This window comes from Gallus gallus, chromosome 5 (assembly GCF_016699485.2).
Source record: "Gallus gallus isolate bGalGal1 chromosome 5, bGalGal1.mat.broiler.GRCg7b, whole genome shotgun sequence".
Lineage (NCBI taxonomy): Eukaryota > Metazoa > Chordata > Aves > Galliformes > Phasianidae > Gallus > Gallus gallus.
In genome coordinates, this window is record NC_052536.1 from 46,735,458 (window position 1) to 46,753,188 (window position 17,731).

Sequence of the window (17,731 nt, forward strand, 5' to 3'; positions counted from 1 at the left end):
TTATTCCTTTTTGATTATTTTTTTTAATTCTTTTATTTCATGGAGAATTTGAAAACAGTTTAATTTTTACTGAAAGTCAGAAGGAAATTTTGTATTCTTAAAATCAATTGTGAAGTTGAATATCTTTTTTTCTACATAGAGCTAATGTAATGAAAGGGGAAAATGTTGTCAAAACCCAATGAATAGCAGAACAGAGCAATTGTTCCTCTGAAGTTTTATCGTTGGAGAACCTTTCAAGTAGGGATACCAGACTCGCTGTAACTTGTTTTCTAGCATAATGAGATGCACAGAAGGGAACATAGATTTGTCTCAAAGAAAAAATGTAAGAATTTTATGACAAACCGAGCCTGAGTTTTGGATTCCCTTTGAAAGCTTATTGGAAGTTTGCAAAAGCAAGTTTTGCATTACATACCATGTCCATCCAAGTGCTCTGGTTTCTAACCCCAGAGGTTAAAATTTGGTTCCAATGGGCAAAATTTAATCAGGGCTGAATAAATTATTGTCCCTGCTTTTCCACTTGTCCCTTCTTCCAGTACGTCTCTTTTCTGGTAGTGCTATCTGATACTAGTGCATTTCCCATGGCTGGGTGAAAGAACCTTCTCCTCCTACCTACAGTCATCTGTAACAGTCTCCCTCATTTTTCTCCCTACCTGGCTCTCCATCTTTTTTGATATGTAAGTTAAAAATAACAAATAAAAAATCTTTGTCTTTTGACTTCATGATTTCCTCCCCATTCTGATGTTAATATACTTCTCAAAATTTTCTCTCTGTAAATATGTGACACAACACATTATAAATGTATAGCCTTTATGTAATAGGCATTATAAAAAATGAAGTTACATTGTATTGTAAATGATGATACTCAAAAGTACTCATTTGCCTACATTCTTCCTCTCAACCTCTGTTCCTTTATAAAAGCAGAATGGATCATGCTTAAGGAAAACAAGATTCATTTCCTTTAAAAACCTCTAAGCTAATGCATTATTACGTTTGTTACTGTGGTTTCTGTGAGAGGAGAGGCAGATGGATAACAACGTGGGCACTCCTAAAGCAAAGCATTTCCAAGGCAAGACCCAGATCAGTGTCTGTTTCTACCCTAGATCTTACTCTTGCTGTTTCCATTTGATTCATGATAAAAAGTGTATGCACCTCCACAAAAGGAAAAAAATAATTTTCCCATACTGCGAGATTACACTTCTCTCAGAAAGTGATTAGATGTGGCTATGCTCTATATTAAACAAATGCACATAAAGACTCACAGTAAAATCCAAACTTAACAGCCAGCTGCATGATGTGAACACACATAGCCAGTACTGATATTGTTTACAGTAAGGACAGCTGAGTTTTGTAGGCAGTGTGCACTTGGGCTCCACAATACAGCAAAAGTCACATATTTCAAGCAACGATATGGATATTCAAAGTACATTAGATTGTAACCTTCTTTCTGCCCCAGGCTCTCAAGGTCATTCCCAGTACTGGCATGTAACCTGATGTGAGAGTTGCCTGCCAGACCTTGCTTTCTGCCCTTGTCATCCAGACCAAAGAGAGGTGAAACAAAGCAATGGCTGTGGCTTTGACTGTCTTTCCATCAGCACAAAGAGTGGAAGTTCCTCAGGGCCAGGAGTGGGGTCACTCTCTAGGCTTGCTGCAGGTCACAGCTTGCATGCACGTGAACAGAGAAAGTACCTGTGCCCATGGAACCCCTTGTACCAGCATGCAGCTTCTATGCATAAATCCTGTATAAAGGAAAACTATTCTGAAAACAAATGTAAATTCTGATGATACCAATCTGCCATCCAAAAATTTGAGAAAGTCTTTTCATGACTTAAAAAATAAAAGAGTTCCTTTTTAAAAGCGTGATCACCTATGTGTTTTAACTAAATCAGTCTCCAAGATCTTGTCACTAGCAAGACTAATAATCCACTATTCTTTCAACAGTCTTCACAATAATGGACATATTTTCAGCTTTCTCAGGTTAGGCAACTTATCAAAGAGAACTATGTGGCTCCATGCAGAGCTGAAAGTGATTCTTAGCGGCTTACCCTACAGTACATCATGCAGGGACTTGTGCTACATTCCCCTGGATTATGGACTTCATCAGAGTCTTTGAAATGAAGTAGCTATCCAATATGTGCAGGGATCTCACAGGCAGTAAAAACTTTGTTGACATTGGAGAACTCCATGAATTTCTTTATTCAATAAGAAAATCTCTTATAGATGTACACATGGACACATGCACACACACATGCCATCAGAGAACAGGGGTATAAATAAATCTGTGACATTATCACCTGAGATGGAAGAGGTGAGTGAGAGAGAGTTTTATGCACCACACTTATTTTACCCCTGTTTTTCATTACATGGATAACCTTAGAGCAGTTCTTGTTAGCATTTAGAAAAAGGGAAAAATCTAGCCTCCTGCAGGGGAGCTATTATTGCTAGAATGTACTAGCATTATCTTGCTTATGGGGGGGCATATTGTTTATGCAGTCTATTTATCAGTGTACGAATATATCTACCAATATAGCAATATCTCTGCAGTAATGGCATACAAGAATAAAAGAGTTTTCATGAATAGAGAGTTCCTGCCTGTAGCATGTACATCTGAGATACTAAAGGATTATTTACCTATCATTAAGATATGGATTTTTTTATCTGGTCCAGTTTTTCTTGCAGCAGAAATCATATTAAACTCTCTAGCTATTATATCTAACATCCACTGGGCAGCTTTTCATTCTAGGTAACATAATATAAATGAAGAAAATAAATCCACGACAATTTGTTGAGCCGTCTTTTTATCCCTCCCCCCTTCTCCTTTTCCTGAATTAAATTCACATAATAAAATCCAGGGGTTGCTTTTCACTCACATCTGCTTCAATTAATGTGCATGACATTGTATGAAATTTTTAATGGAAGAAAAAATCCTAAAACACAATATTTTTAAACCATTGTGTAGGGAAAAATGCTGCATATAATACAATGTGCTTATTTGTCATGCAACAGTCAGATGGGCTTTAAAATGCAGTGTGAGCCTTCCCAGTGTTCCCTTTTTCTTATATTTTCCTGTTATAGAAAGTATTTGAAGAGACTTCAGTGATTTTCATGTAACAAAATATTTTTTTATAAAATTATCTTAGGAAGTGCTTGTTTGTTTGAAACAATCAGAATTAATAATAACAGCATTAACAGCAGTAGTTGTATAGTGGCTGAAGATTGCAGCCAGTCAAGAGATTCTAAAGCAGTATCCATTTTTTTGCCTTAGAAAGTAGCTTTTCTATCAATTAGACAATTCTTCTATTTTGAAGCTCTCTTTTTGTTGTTGTTGTTGTTTCAAATTTCCCATTTTTGCTAAAAGAAAAGGGTAGTTTTGATTTGGATAGATGAATTCCATATAAAAATATAAACAATGAAAAAAAAAATCAGTTTGCTAATATTTTTGTCCAGGAAGAAGAATAATTTGTGACAGTCCTAAGTGAGTACTGAGTTAAAACTGATTGCAGAAATCCATTAACGGCATGTTAAAATCAGCTCATTTACATTTCATTTCTGTACCTCCAGTTTAATGTATCCTCCACCTATCCAATGTTGCATACATTTCTTTTTGACTCTACTGTGTCAAAAATTCCATGATGACACAGAATCTGATTATATATCACATTTTACCTCCCTTCTGAAACTCATTTTTAAGGTAGTGAAAGAGAGTAGGAGGAGAATGAGAATGCTTTTCTACTCAAGACGTCTGAAGTAAATACATATTGTTCCTTCTGTTGTCCCAACACAAATAGACTGAAAAAACTGCTCTGTACCATATCAGAAAGTTGGTATCTATGCCGTTACACTACTGGAACAAGAAGAGGCTGTAGTTAGAGATACAGCTGCGGACATTTGACCTTAAAGATGAACAAGATGGAAGAAGGTATCTCGTTTGTGCATCGAATTATTAGCTAAGTTACGGTCTTTCCCAGCTAGTTGTCTCACATACTGCCTTCTCCCAGTCTGAAGTTATAAAAATAAAAGTGTTATTTTGCATGTAATTTTGGGTGGTTACTTTCTAGCCATGCCTTGCTATGTGCTTACCTGTTTAATTCAGCCATGTGAATCAGAGCCCAGGTCCTTACTGAACTGCTTTTTTGAGTTCTGGAAAAACAATGCTGATGCTTTATTTGACACCAGGGATATGCACAGGCCAAAGTCCTCCTCAGAGGTGGCAAATGAGCTCTGTGCATGTCACAGGAGAAAAAGGGGAGCAGATAAGATGAGACTGAACCACCCTGGAGCTCAAATGAGTTTTTTTTTCCTCAATTACTGGAGAGGTCTATTTGTTCTTTATTGACCCTTTTTCATCCTAATCTCTTTTCTTTTGTAATGTATTTAAGAGAATGAAGAGATTCTAATATGGCTGAATTGATGACGTTAGAGATTCAACTGACTTATTTAAGGGCTAACCTAAAGGTTATCCTATCCCAAAGCTTTCCTGAAAAACAGTCATCTCTCTTTTAATAACTAAATGTAGCTGAAATACTACACTAGAATCTTGTATTCTACTTTTATAGATACATAATACACATACAATGATACTGTTTATTCATTCTGTTTATTGGTTCCAACATGATTTTTAATGCGTAACATAAAAAGACGCTTTCAAGTTTAATTGCAGTGTCAACCCTATCATGCTCATCTTTATCTCTGTCCTCTTTTACTTCGAGACTAGCATTTTTTTATAGGATAGCCACACATAATAAAGCATCCAAACAACTTTTTCACGTCATCTTCAATGAATTCTGAGGATGCAACAGTTTGCATACTCCTCTGCACACATTTTATTACTCCCACTTTCATTCTACAAGGCTGAAGCGAATCATGTCATAAATATCTGTCTTACACTCGTGAGTTTGATATACTATTCTCTTCTAAGATCCTCTCTATACTCATAAGTTTAAAAACTGGCAAAAAGTATTCCATGTACTATTTTCTCACTTTAGCAAAATTTCAAAATGTTTCAGAAAATCCTGTTCCGAAACAGATGTCTCTCTATCCTCAGGTGTAATTTTCAGATAATCTGGGAATACGATTGTGTACAATAAAAGTGTAAGGTCAAGCTCAGCACTGGTCCAGAACTGACACTGAAATAAATGGATCTATGCTAGTTTATATCTACTGAAGTTCTGGCCCAGCAAACATAGTGCAGAAAGCCTTTTATACAATTTTATAATTTTAAGACTCCACTTAACTACAGTTGTACCTACAATTATAACTACTTGTCAAGTACCTTTCTTATAAGTACAGTCTTGTAAATACTAACATGTCACAAATTAAATCCATATGTAGCTGTGTGCATCATATTGTGTATGCAAATTATGGTAGCATTTATTGACTTCAGCATGCTTTGCTGACCACAGAACTGAAGGTGGCTGTATTCTTAGAAGACCAACATTGCTCTTCAAAATCAGCATTACCACAGTATATTTGTACAGTCAACTGTCTTTTCTCTGCCTCCTTCCCTCCCCATACATCTTGTTACAATAAACATCTGGGTAGCTCATTTCATCATTTGTAATCTGTCAGTGAGATCTATTGGGATATGAAAATATACTAGCCACTTTGTAATAAGACGATCCTTCTACTATCTTCTTTTTTTGAATGCTTTTGTTCAGCCATTGTATGACAGATAGCCATTAGTGTGAGAAGACCATCAGCCTCTTGTGGTCAGATTTAGGTTTTGACTTTAAGCCTGAGACTGAAGTAGCTCTGGAATTTCTTTTCAGTTCAATAGACCAGTATTTCTGTAGATTGTTCTCAGCAGATTTTTGGCCCTACATACTGGTGTGTGGCACAAACTGATTTGTGAGGTTTGCTTTTTTTTTTTTTTTTTTTTTTTTTTTTTTTTTTGTGCTTTGGATGTTGGAGGTCTTGTGAGATCATCTGTTTTTTTTTTTTTTTTCTCCTAAGAATCCTGCTATCTTGGGCCAAAACCTCATGAGAATAGTTGTTCTTGGAACATTTTTTTCAATATGAAAACCAGGATGAGAAAAATAAGACTTTTTTATTTGGTTTTGGATCTGTCCAACAACAAAAAATAAGAGTTTCTTTAAATATATCTGCACTGGTCTGAAGCCTTCTTGCTTTCTTTCTATCCCCTCCTCCCGCTTAATGTTCAAAAAAGGACTCTGATTTCAATAGTCACAGTAACATCATATTTGACAATTACTTTATAGATTGTATGACTTCTTTCCTCTGATTAATTTATTTTTAATTAAGAGATAAATGTTAGTTAGGAATTCATGGCACCTGTGACTGCTAATGTAACATAGTTTTTGACACTCCCTACCACCAAAAAGCAAATAACACAGTTCTTTTACTATAATTGTTTCGTTTTTATTTATTACATGAGAATGAGAAAAAAACATTCAAAGGTATTGAAGAGAAACAACAGAAAACTGAAAATTCATCACTTTTGATCAGGCAGCAGAAGCCAATACCACAAGAGATGTGATTAGCCAAGATTTAAAGAGAATATATATAGCTAACAAGACTGTTCCAATGTAATTTTATACTAAAAAATATTATTTAGAATAAATGTGGAAACTAAGACAATCTTTGAGTATATAAAAGAGGTGGATTTTTTATTTCTGGGAGATGTTTTCTTCTGTAGTGGCTAGCTGTTTCTTGAAGAGCTTTTCCCGTCAAATTAGCTCCTGAAGACGACCAGTTTGCCTTTTGAGCTTCATCTGATTTCCAGGCAACTCAGGTGTGCCTATGGTGTTGGGTCTAACTCTAACTCTGGCTCCAGGTAGGTGCCTGCTGACATGGAAGGTCTTCTGAAAGACAAATTCCCAACTGAAGCTAAAATCATTCTGAGCAATCAGAATCTGCTTAGGTAGAGGAACAGGCGTACCTCTCTGCTCAGTTTCCAGAACTTCCTCAGCAATCCAATGATTGCAGCTTGGGCTGTGTAACAAGCACAAAAGGTAGCTTTCTGTGTCAGGAAATTCAAAATCTTTCTTCTAAACTGTAATTACCAACAATATTATCCATTGTTCTGTAATGAGGCTTGATATTTTAAACTACAAAGGAGCACATTTAAGATATAGACCAGCATTGCTGGGCTTTGTATGTCTTTCTTTTAATTCTAGAATTTGTATTTTTTTCAGTTGATTAGAAACCTGAAGGCAGGAACTCATTCTAGATATACAAGTGCATGCAGTATGGACATATCAAAGGGAATTAATCTATACAGATACAGATAAAAGAAGCAGGAACAACTGTATATAGGCAATGGATAAGAGAAGAGAGAAGACAAAAGGCAAGAAAGAAGTCAAATACAAATAAAAGAGAATATGAAAAGACTATTGTATTATGTTAATGCTATGTGAAATTAAAGTACTTTAAGATCTTCGGATGTAAGATACTATGTAAGTATAAAACATTATTATTATTTTTTTTTCTGAAATTTGAATTGAGTCGATGCAGTCTGAAAGCAGCTTCAAAATGTGATTATACGAGACTATGGACACAATTTCTGCCAGGTAGCATGAATTTCAATGTATTGCTATGTTATTAAAAGCAGCCAGCAGTGTGAACTGCTATATTATTAACATGTTGCATTAGTCTTAATAGTTAATCCAGCATTCATATTCATATTGTGGGCTTTTCTTCTAAGAGAGTAACAGCTTTCTAAATGCTTTTCATATTTCCAGGAATAAAATTAAAACATGTTTAAATACTTGTTAGAAACTGCGTGCAGAATTCTGAGTGAGTTACTGCATTGTATCAGGACCCTTAAGAGATTCAGCTGAGAAATAAATTATGTAAACAATGCAATATGTGTATGCGTCTACAGCTGTATATCAATATCACCTATATCTATGTATACAAATATCCTTATCCTTTTCTGTCAGTCTGGAATGTGTTATGCTGGAGATGGTGAACCTTTCAAAAGAGATGCAAGACATGTTTTTAATGTTGCTTCAAAATTCAGCTGCAAACCAAAAAATGGATAAATACGTCATTATATTTTATAAACAATCTGCTTTTTGATAGATTACAATGCAGCAACTTTTCATTCTTTTTGTTAAAGTTTGACTCTGAATATGTGTGTGGAAAATGAATTTAGTGAAAGGAATCAGTTCAGAGTAACATATCCCAAGTGAGATTGGTTGATAACCTGATAACTGTAATCTCTGCAGTTACAGTGAGAAGTTCTTGCTTGGGTGCAGGAGAGGAGCACAGATGCCAGTCAGAGTCTGTGAGGACACCCACCTCTGCCCCTTGGTTTGGAAGGGAGCTGCACTGGAGCTCAACAAAGGCCCCACATTCAGATTGGCAGCGTGTTCAGATTGGATTTCCTATCTACAGCTGCTCCACACTCCATTTGCACCATGTCCAAACATCTGGCTTTAATGTGAGTAGAGTGGATTTCAAGTACTCTTCTCTTTGTCTCTTTGTGTGTATGTATGTATGTAATATTTCTAGAAAACTTTATTCTTTCCTATATCTTTCATTTATTTTTAAATGTGTATAATTACAGTATGAGCTACGTGACTGATAAAGATCTTGTGTTCTCTCCTATCTTCTACTCTGCTTTCAGAATGTGCTCTTATTAGTGTTTGTCCTGAAAACAGATTGAGGACTTAAATATTGCCAGCCATCTACCTTTTTTTTCAAAAGTTATTCTAATGTAACTAAAGTAATATTTCTAAGGTGCAGAAACACCAGCTGATAACATCATTTTTACTTTACTTTTTCTTTTTTTTTTTTTTTATTTTAAAGGGTAAGTAGGTAAAAATCATTTATGTCACCACATAGGCTCATTTTTGAACTGGTTCTTGGCAGTTTTTGTATATTTCACGCCATTTATGATGTCCTATGTCTTATATACATTGGGCACAATATTAAATTTCATGTGGGAGAATGGGAGAAAAAACAACACATGAAACCAGAGGGTAAATAGCTGGTTTGCTTATCATGCCTCCCAGTTTGATTATGGTAGGTTCCGGAGACCACAGGTGGAGGATACTGAATTATAGCAAATAAAAGACTGAAAAATAACAAAGCTACCTGAGGGTTTGGCTGCAGTCCCTGTGCAAACTGTGATTAACTGAATACCTGCCCTGGAATGCTGGTTTGGCAAGAGGTTATACGCACATGAATGAATCTGTCTGCATACTTAGACACTGCAGTTAAACTTCTTCCTCACAAAAAAAAAAAAAAAAAAAAAAAAAAAAAAAAAAAAAAAAGGGATGGGGGGGCATTACTATTCCTGAAGTAGCTGAATACAGTTTTACTCTGTCTAGAATTAATCTCCTTATCCTCACAAGAAAATTGGGGTGATGAGTTTCCTACACTCAGAGAGAATGGGAAGAACGGACAAACCAGCCAAGAGCATTTGGCTGCACTGGGGGCAGCTAGGTTGACTTTCTTCTTAAAAATCTGGATGCAAAACAGAGACAAATCCTCTCTTGGCGTAAAGTGACGAGAGACAATTGACATAAATCCATCTGTGAGTTAAACATAAAACCAACATTTTCAGAAGGACCAAAGAGGGCTAAAAGCAGTTTGTGAGTACCTGAGGGTTTGTCTATATGGAAAAACCAACCAGCACATTGACAGTGTTTCTGCTGGAGTCGTCCATTTGGTGAAGACACGCCCTTACGCTTGCAGGCCCTTTCAGAAATCCGAGCTATAAATTACCTTTCAGCCTTATATAAATTAATCCTGGGAGGTAGTTGACAGGCTTAGGAAGGCTAGACACAAATTATGTGTTAGTGTCTATTAGACTGACTTCTATATGATCTAAAACTGGATATGATTGTGTAGGACACACTATAGTCACAGGGGAGAAGTCATGACTTGTTATGAAAGAGTTTACATTCTGAATATGTTCTGGTTTTTTACTTTCTTTTTTTTTTGATCCTTGACATGTATATTCCATATGTTGCTAACAGTTGGGATCCTGGACATTAACTCTACATCTGCAGGGTGAACCTAAAGCCATTCTACTCCATTCTCCTTCTCCCAGCAGAGAGGGACAGAATGTCTTAACACTTTTGTTACGGAGCAGTTCCAGATGGGAATATGACAGCAAATGTGTCCTGCACACAGCAGCAGACTATGGCCCTAATTGCGTCTGGCTCATGTGATGTAAGATGGCTAGAAGTTTCCTGTGCCTTTCCTTATGTAGACGTGCCAGCATGAACATGTAGTGGAGGAACCTCGCCCTTCATTTATAATCATGCCATGAGCTCATCTGCACTCTAAAAGAGTTTATTGTCCAAATCTTTTTGCGTTTTCTCCAGGATTTTTTTTTCCCTTGTGTGGAGAACTGGCCCCAGACAAACAGCTTTTCCACTCCTACATTTACTTACTTTCTTTCTGACCCTTCCTTATTTTAATCTTCTTATTTCCTCAACATTTTCTGCTAACTACCTTGTAAGCTCAGTACATCTCAGCAGCACTGACCTATTTTGCCCACGTCAGGATGAGGGATACCTGGTACATGCCGCTATCAGGGGAATGAGAAGACATTCTTCTCCAAAGCTGCATCACATAACCTGATTTTTCTCATGCGTGGCAGAGGCAGCATCAAGCCTGTGTTTTATTTGTTGTTGTTTTTTTTTGTCGGTGGTGGGGACAGTGCTGGCGTGACTACTTAGTGAGTCCAACAGTCTGCTCCTCTTTACCTGTTACACCAAATAATCAGCTTATGATATGACTTTAAAGCCAATGAGATCATGTTAAATCTGTGTTGGAGTTGTTTTCTTCTGTGTGTCCTACCCAAAAACACCCCAAACCATTCGCACCACTGCCATTTACTTATTTGTTTTTTTTAAAAATTATTATTATTATTTCAAGATTTTCCAAAAACTTCTAGACATCTTTCATTTTTATTACAACAGGCAATGAAAATTCATGTTGGTGCATACCATCCACACTCTCCACATACAGTTGTACATTATACATAATAAAGCCACATATAGCAATTAAATTCAGTCATTTGGTGGAAAATGGCCAGTTTGTTTTGCTTCTCCTTGTTCTGAGAAAAATACTCCCCCCTTCTTCATCTGAATAGGCAAGATTGACATAAAAAAGTACTTTAAGAGCTGAACTCATCTACTGAACACAAATACAGTGAATTTCTGTATATCTTTAAATGTTTTATATGTCCTAGTCATATATAATTTATTGTGTTGTGAAGCTGAGCCCTTCTTTGAATGAAAATTTTACTGTCAGAGCCTGGGGTACTTTAGTTTGATGATTTAAAACTCCCAATACGCTCGTAGCAAATAGCACTTTTTATTACAGCATGTTTGTCCAAGAGGTCAACTCTCAGCACAGCAGGATTTTTTCCCACTGTAGAATTATTTCTGATGGCAAGACATCTCTTGTCTTAATTCATCTGGTGCTGAGTTTAGTAGCCTACACAGTCTTAGAGGCTCATTACAGGCTGGACCTGCCATGAACAAGAAAAGAGAGAAAGCTTCACCTTTTCTTATGCAAGCATCCTTTCTAGCAGATTATGCAGCATGTTAAATGCTGCATATCTGCTTATGCCGCTTTGGTTTTAAGATTCCCATTTATAGTTTTGCTTCAGTATTTCATTTTCTCAGAAATGATGTTGAATTTAAGCTGCCTGGTGATGATAGTAAATTCATTTCTAAGATGAGTAAAAGTGACTAAAATTATGTGCATGTTTCCTCTGAAATATTGTATACTGAGCAGGTCCTAGATTAAAAGACAAGCTTGACTTTAAAGGTAATGTGATTAATTTCCTCAGCCAAAACCAGCTAGATAGTTTTCATGCTTATGTTGAAATAGTGTAGGTGCCCTATTACACCCACTTACAGTCTCCATCCCTTTGCCATTAGCCCCTGCTGAGCCTATTAAGTTGGTATCAAGTCAACTTGTCCCTTAGTGATAGTACACAAACTCTCAGAGTGCTGCAGAATTCTGCATCTGTCCTCTTACCTGTCACTTCAGCCTCCTTTTACTGATGTTAAAAGAAATCTTTACTGTCAGTCATATAACCAATTCACTTTGTTCACAGTCTGTGACAACCTTGTTGTGTTTCTCCCACCACACAACCGACTTCTGTGAATTAGTATTCTCAAAATTTAGACTAGCTCATTAGTGTGAATAAATTTGAAAGGGTGCTGTTCAGATTTTTTTTTTTTTAATGTATCTTGGCTTTCCTTGGATATAATTTAGGTATCTTTAGGAAAAAAAATAAAACTCAGCTCCCAAGTATTCACTTTATGATTTCAGAGCCAAAGGGTCTTTCAGTTGCTTCGTTTGAGATACTAAATTAAATCTTCTGAGTTCCCTATTCCTGTTCTACTTTTTTTTTTTTTAACTTTTAGTTTCGTATAATTGAAAGACTGTCTACATTTCCTGAAATGCAAACAGAAATTCAAGTTCCTACCTCATTCATCTTTATGGCTGACCATGTCCACCAGACCAGCTTGTTACCACATGATCATCACCAAAAGTTTAACGTAGCCTTTCTTCCTCTAGTAATCACATCTAATCCTACCTGCCTATTTGGTAAATATGAATGTCACTGAACTCTGAACCAACCTGATTAAATCTAAATTGTTCAGAACTGGGCAAAGAAACCACTACTTTTGTTCTTGTTATCAAAGTCCAACTAGCTATTTAGTTCACTACATTTGTGAAATCATGAAGATATTGTCACTCCATCATGTCATGATACACAGAGTACCGAACAGTTCAGTACTGTGTGCCTTGCTCTCATTCTAACCTCTGTCTGAGCACTGCCTTTAAGGAAACTCTCTGCTACTGGCAGTAAGAAGATATGAGGACACTGTCTTGAATTGTGCTGGCTTTCCATAGCATTACTGTTAGGAAACCATAAAGGGCAGAAAAGTGATTTTCCAGAAGCAGTAAGCTATAGAATAATTTATGCCAGTAGAGTACCTTTCACAGGAGAATTTCAATGTTTTATAAACAAATTAAATATTGAAGTAAACAATAATGACACAGAGATGAAAAACAGAATACAGGGAAACAAGTTTTTTCCATTGAAGTTTCTTTCTTGATGCTGAAATTCCACAGATTTCATTGGAACCCCTTCTGAGTTATCCTGGCAATAAAAAAATCCAACTCAGAATCTAGAGAGGTTAAATAATTTACCCAAGGTCATATCAGTATCACCTGAGCCTCAGAATGGAGAACAGAGGTCCTCAAAGTTTCACCTAAAAGGAGCTCATAATGTCTTAGCTATTAGCTATAAAATAAAAATATAAAAATGTCTTTGCATTAGGAGCAGCAGCTTAAAACTAAAAATGAGAGAGCTTGGCCAAAGAGGTCTGTATAACTGACTGCAGAGTCAGGGTGGGAAAATATAAATCAATTGGATGAAATCATCCTTTTCTGCAGACTGGAGAAGTTTGTGTCTCAAGGAAATGGACATTAAAGAAATCAGAGACACTCAAGATTTCAGGGTGGATATAACTGTGCAATGGAGCAGAACAGGTTAAAAATCTCAACCTAAGGAAGGATTAATATACAAAATTGTAGGAAAATGGTACAATATAATAAAAATAATGCAGTGGTGCTCTAAGTATGTATTTGGTGTGTTCTGAGTCTTTCTATGTCACCTCCTCATGTCACCTTCTTTCTCCCTTTCTATCTCAGTCTTGTCTTTTGCTGGTAACTACTATGCACACATATGTATATGTTCCTAATGTCCTTTTTTTTAGGATACCTAAACTAAGGGGATTTGGAGGGCAACACTCCAGCTTAAACCTTAGTCAACTCATTCCTAAGCTAATCAGAGTACTAATTAGAAGCATCAACATCTCCTAACTGTCAGTCTGCCAGAGGAAAAAATACGGACCATAGCATATCCATAGAAAATAGGGAGAAACTTACAAAACCTGCTGTAGCAAGTTTCAAAACTTCGAAACAATAGGAAAGGGAGGTGTTGATTACTGGAGTATTCAGCTGCTTATAGCCCATTACCACATGATTTAGTGAAATAGCTGTACAGTATTAATATATTGGGGGACACTATATGTGATGGCTACAGACGAGGAGACACCTCTATCAGCAGGGATTTTATGATTGTTGGTCCCTGAGATAACTCATACTCCCTAGTCAGGGAATTGTTATTGCCCCCATTCCATGGTAGAGGCTGTTTTTGAGCTGTCCTGCAGCAAGCAGCCTCAATAGCCACCTCGGTTCCCAAACTAGTCCATGTCTAACTCCAGATTACTCTCCTAAAGGAAAAGGGCTGGAAAGTTCTGTATTTGAATACACACTTTCCACAGTGCCCAGATTTTGGGTCTGGTCTGACAACCTCCAACGATGTGTTTTGCTTTTGCCCTGTTGATATGAGGCTGACAGTGAGCAAACAGCAGATCGAATGAGTACAGTGCTTCCAATAGCCCCACATGGTAAGCTGTAAATGTTGCTTACTAAGAGAAGGTGGATATTACTGGCAAACTGAGCTGAAATACAATGAGGCTACTTTCAGAGGACACATGACAATGAGGAATGAAGTCAACGGAGACCCTTAGAGTTCCCTCCAGGAGTCATCTCACTGAAGTAAGTGGTGTCATACTGATATGTAACTTACAAAGTGTTTGCTTGCTCAAGGCCACCAAAAGATTTGGCAGGATAAGAAACTGAACTTCAGCCTCCATGTTCTGGGCTGTGTTGTAATCATTAGATCATTATTTTTACTTTAGTCACAGTACTGAAATACAGGGGTTGATACAAAAGGCAAACTCTTGCTACTGGTAGCAAGTGGGCATTTTCTGTGAACTGCTGAGTGGTCATAAAGTCCATGGAAATTCAGATGCACTCTTCCTCAAACTAGATTGAGCCCCCAGTATGGGCTTAGTTTAAGTACCTGAAGTTCAAGGGCTTTCTAGTTCTACAAAACTGAACTCCATTGGATAAAAACAATCATTGGGCAATTAGGCTTTGTATCATAATAGAAGGCAATTCCCCTCAGGAATAACAAAGTGACAAACTTTAAAAGGGCAGATTTTAAAACTATGAGGAAAATGGTTAACAGCAGGCTGAAGGGCAAAGTAAAAAAACTTTAAAACCACAGAAACAGCCTGGAGGCTATTCAAGAACATTGTGTTAGAGGCACAGATGGTTTGTGTATCATTGAGAACAAAAACAAAGTAAAGTGGTGAGAAAAAAACTGTGGCTAGGCAGAGAAGTGCAGGGCTTTATTGAGGCTGAAAAGGCATCCTCTATAAGCAGAAATGCTTCCTGAACAGCCTAAGCAAATCAGGCCATCACCTACGTTGTTGGAATATAAGTAATGACAAAACTAGTAGGGAAGTGAGTGGTCAGCTACAAGTAGTGAGGAGCTGATGAGTGTAGACTGAGCTATATGTACTTGTAGCATGTGATTTTGGTACACTAAGTTTGCAACAGAAATGTCTCATTGTCTTCTTGACATTCCTTTGAATTCTCACTCTTTTTATTCAAACAAACAAAACCAATAAGGGAGATAATACTAGGCCAAAAAGAAAAAAAGAAAAAGAAAAAAAAAAAGATTCTGATGTTACTGTAGCCACAGGCTTCTTGCCATAGCTGTCTCCTATCTTCTTTCTCTCCAAGCCAGTTGCCCCTGGCTACTTAGGTCTCACCTGTTCTGTCCTGTCCAAAAGATAGAACCTTCTGCTTTGAAATAATCTGGGTTGGATTATTCACCAAAAGGCCCAAATTCCCCTAGTAACAAACATTTTGCAACAAAGTACTCTGATGTGCTGATTAGATTATTTATTAAAAGCAGTTCCAATCTAAAACAGTATGCTGAGTGTGTCTGCAAGAATCAAATAGATGAGTACCATGAAGACCTTCAAGGATGAAGAGGAACAGTCTTCAAGTACACATTTTCTGAGATTTTTTTGTCCCATACAAGACAAGAAATGATACTGTAGCAGGTTAAAGGACTAAGAGGAATGAAAGCAACCAAAATTGACATGGATTAAATTGAGAAATTCAAGCTTAGATGTTACTGGTGGTTTCTCAATAGCTAACGTGGGATATGATGAGACCCCAAGGTAAACCCAGCAAAAGAATATCTGTGGGTTGCTGTGCCTGCTCAGAAGTTAATTTGAGAAAAATAAGCTTAATTTGAAGATGTGCAAACTATTTGGTTTAATTATTTCAAAAGAGATCTATTCTGTTGTTTCAAGGTGTTAGGTATTTGTTTGAAATGGGCTGGAGATGGCAGAAAAAAAAAGAGAAATAAATGCAAGAAACACTACCTAACTAGAGAGATGTTGAAACAATTTCAATTCTTCCACATCTCTGTCAAGAGATGATAGGAAATGGAGGAAGATCTTTCTATGATCGTCTCTCAGAATATCTGTTTGTCCTTTCCCAATAGAGCTTTTGAGAGAATAAGTTGGGTGCCCTGCACTACTTCAGTCAGCTAATTAAGCATCTTCCAGTGAGGTGGGAACAGCATCTGGAGGGACAGAGCTTAGTTTGGGTATAGGGAATGAGTGAGTCATAGGTACAGATCAGCAAAGAATTGGCTCTGAAAACGTTTGGTTTATGTGGGCAGACAGGATAAACTTTCAACACTGTTGACCTCCAAAACCCCTGTGTACTTCATTAATCATCCTGTACACAGTTGAAAACTTTCAGAACATCTGGCGTCTTTTGGAAGATCTCGAGTGTATAGGAACTTTTGCGTTTAATTTCAAATCACTGTGAACTTTAGAACAGAAGCTGAGACTGAGATTCAACATCACTCACAAAAACAGGAATGGTACATCTTCTGTCCTTAACAAAGCATCTTTTGGGGTTTTGCATTTTGTTTTCATAGTTTAAAGAAGAAACTATATGCCACCAGTCAGCCACTGCACATACACGTACATACACTATTATATGTGAATACCTCTCCAGTGTTTCTTTTAAAGAACCTCGAACACTTCAGTTTGAATAGCACGTTGATGAGACAAGCGTTTTCCTTGAAGAAAGAAAAGCCATGGAGATTTTTTTAAAAAATTAAAAAAAAAAAAAAAAACTGTGAAAAGATTAAGTTCAATTACAGGAAGTAATACATTCTACTAATGTAATACGAACACAAAAAATGTTAGGCCCCTTTAGAAATCAGGATGGTTTTGTTTGATCTTCTGTGAATGTATATAGTTCTATTTATGTATGTGTCCGTATCTATATCTGTATTTATAAAAATATTGCTATTTATGCCCTTGTGTGTATATATACACTTCAAAAACAAATCCATGACCATAAATCGTCTCAACAGAAATAGCAAAAAGTGGACAACTGTATATCTTTATTTAAAATACGTAGAATGCCGAGACAGAAAAATAGAAAAAAGAAAAAAAAAAGAAAAAAAAAAAGAAATACATATTGTTTTTGAAGCTGAAGCATCAATATGGTTGTAATTTTAATGTTTCTTGCTGGAAAAAGGTCATCTTTGGCGAGGTCGGGTTTTTCTTAAGGTCATTTCACACTGAGATATCTGCCTGCTTTTGACATTTCATCTAGAAGAGGCACAACTATTCTGACACATGAAATGGGTTCTTTGCAAACCCAATGGCTATTTCTATCAACATCTGTTATTCTTACACAAAAGGGGAATATGCATTGATTGCAAACAAGGCATTGCATTTTTTTTTAGAATATTAATATCTATATTGTACTTAAAGCTGCAGCAATGTCTGTCTGAAGCAGAGAAGAACACATTGGTCTATAAAAGACTGAAAAAAAA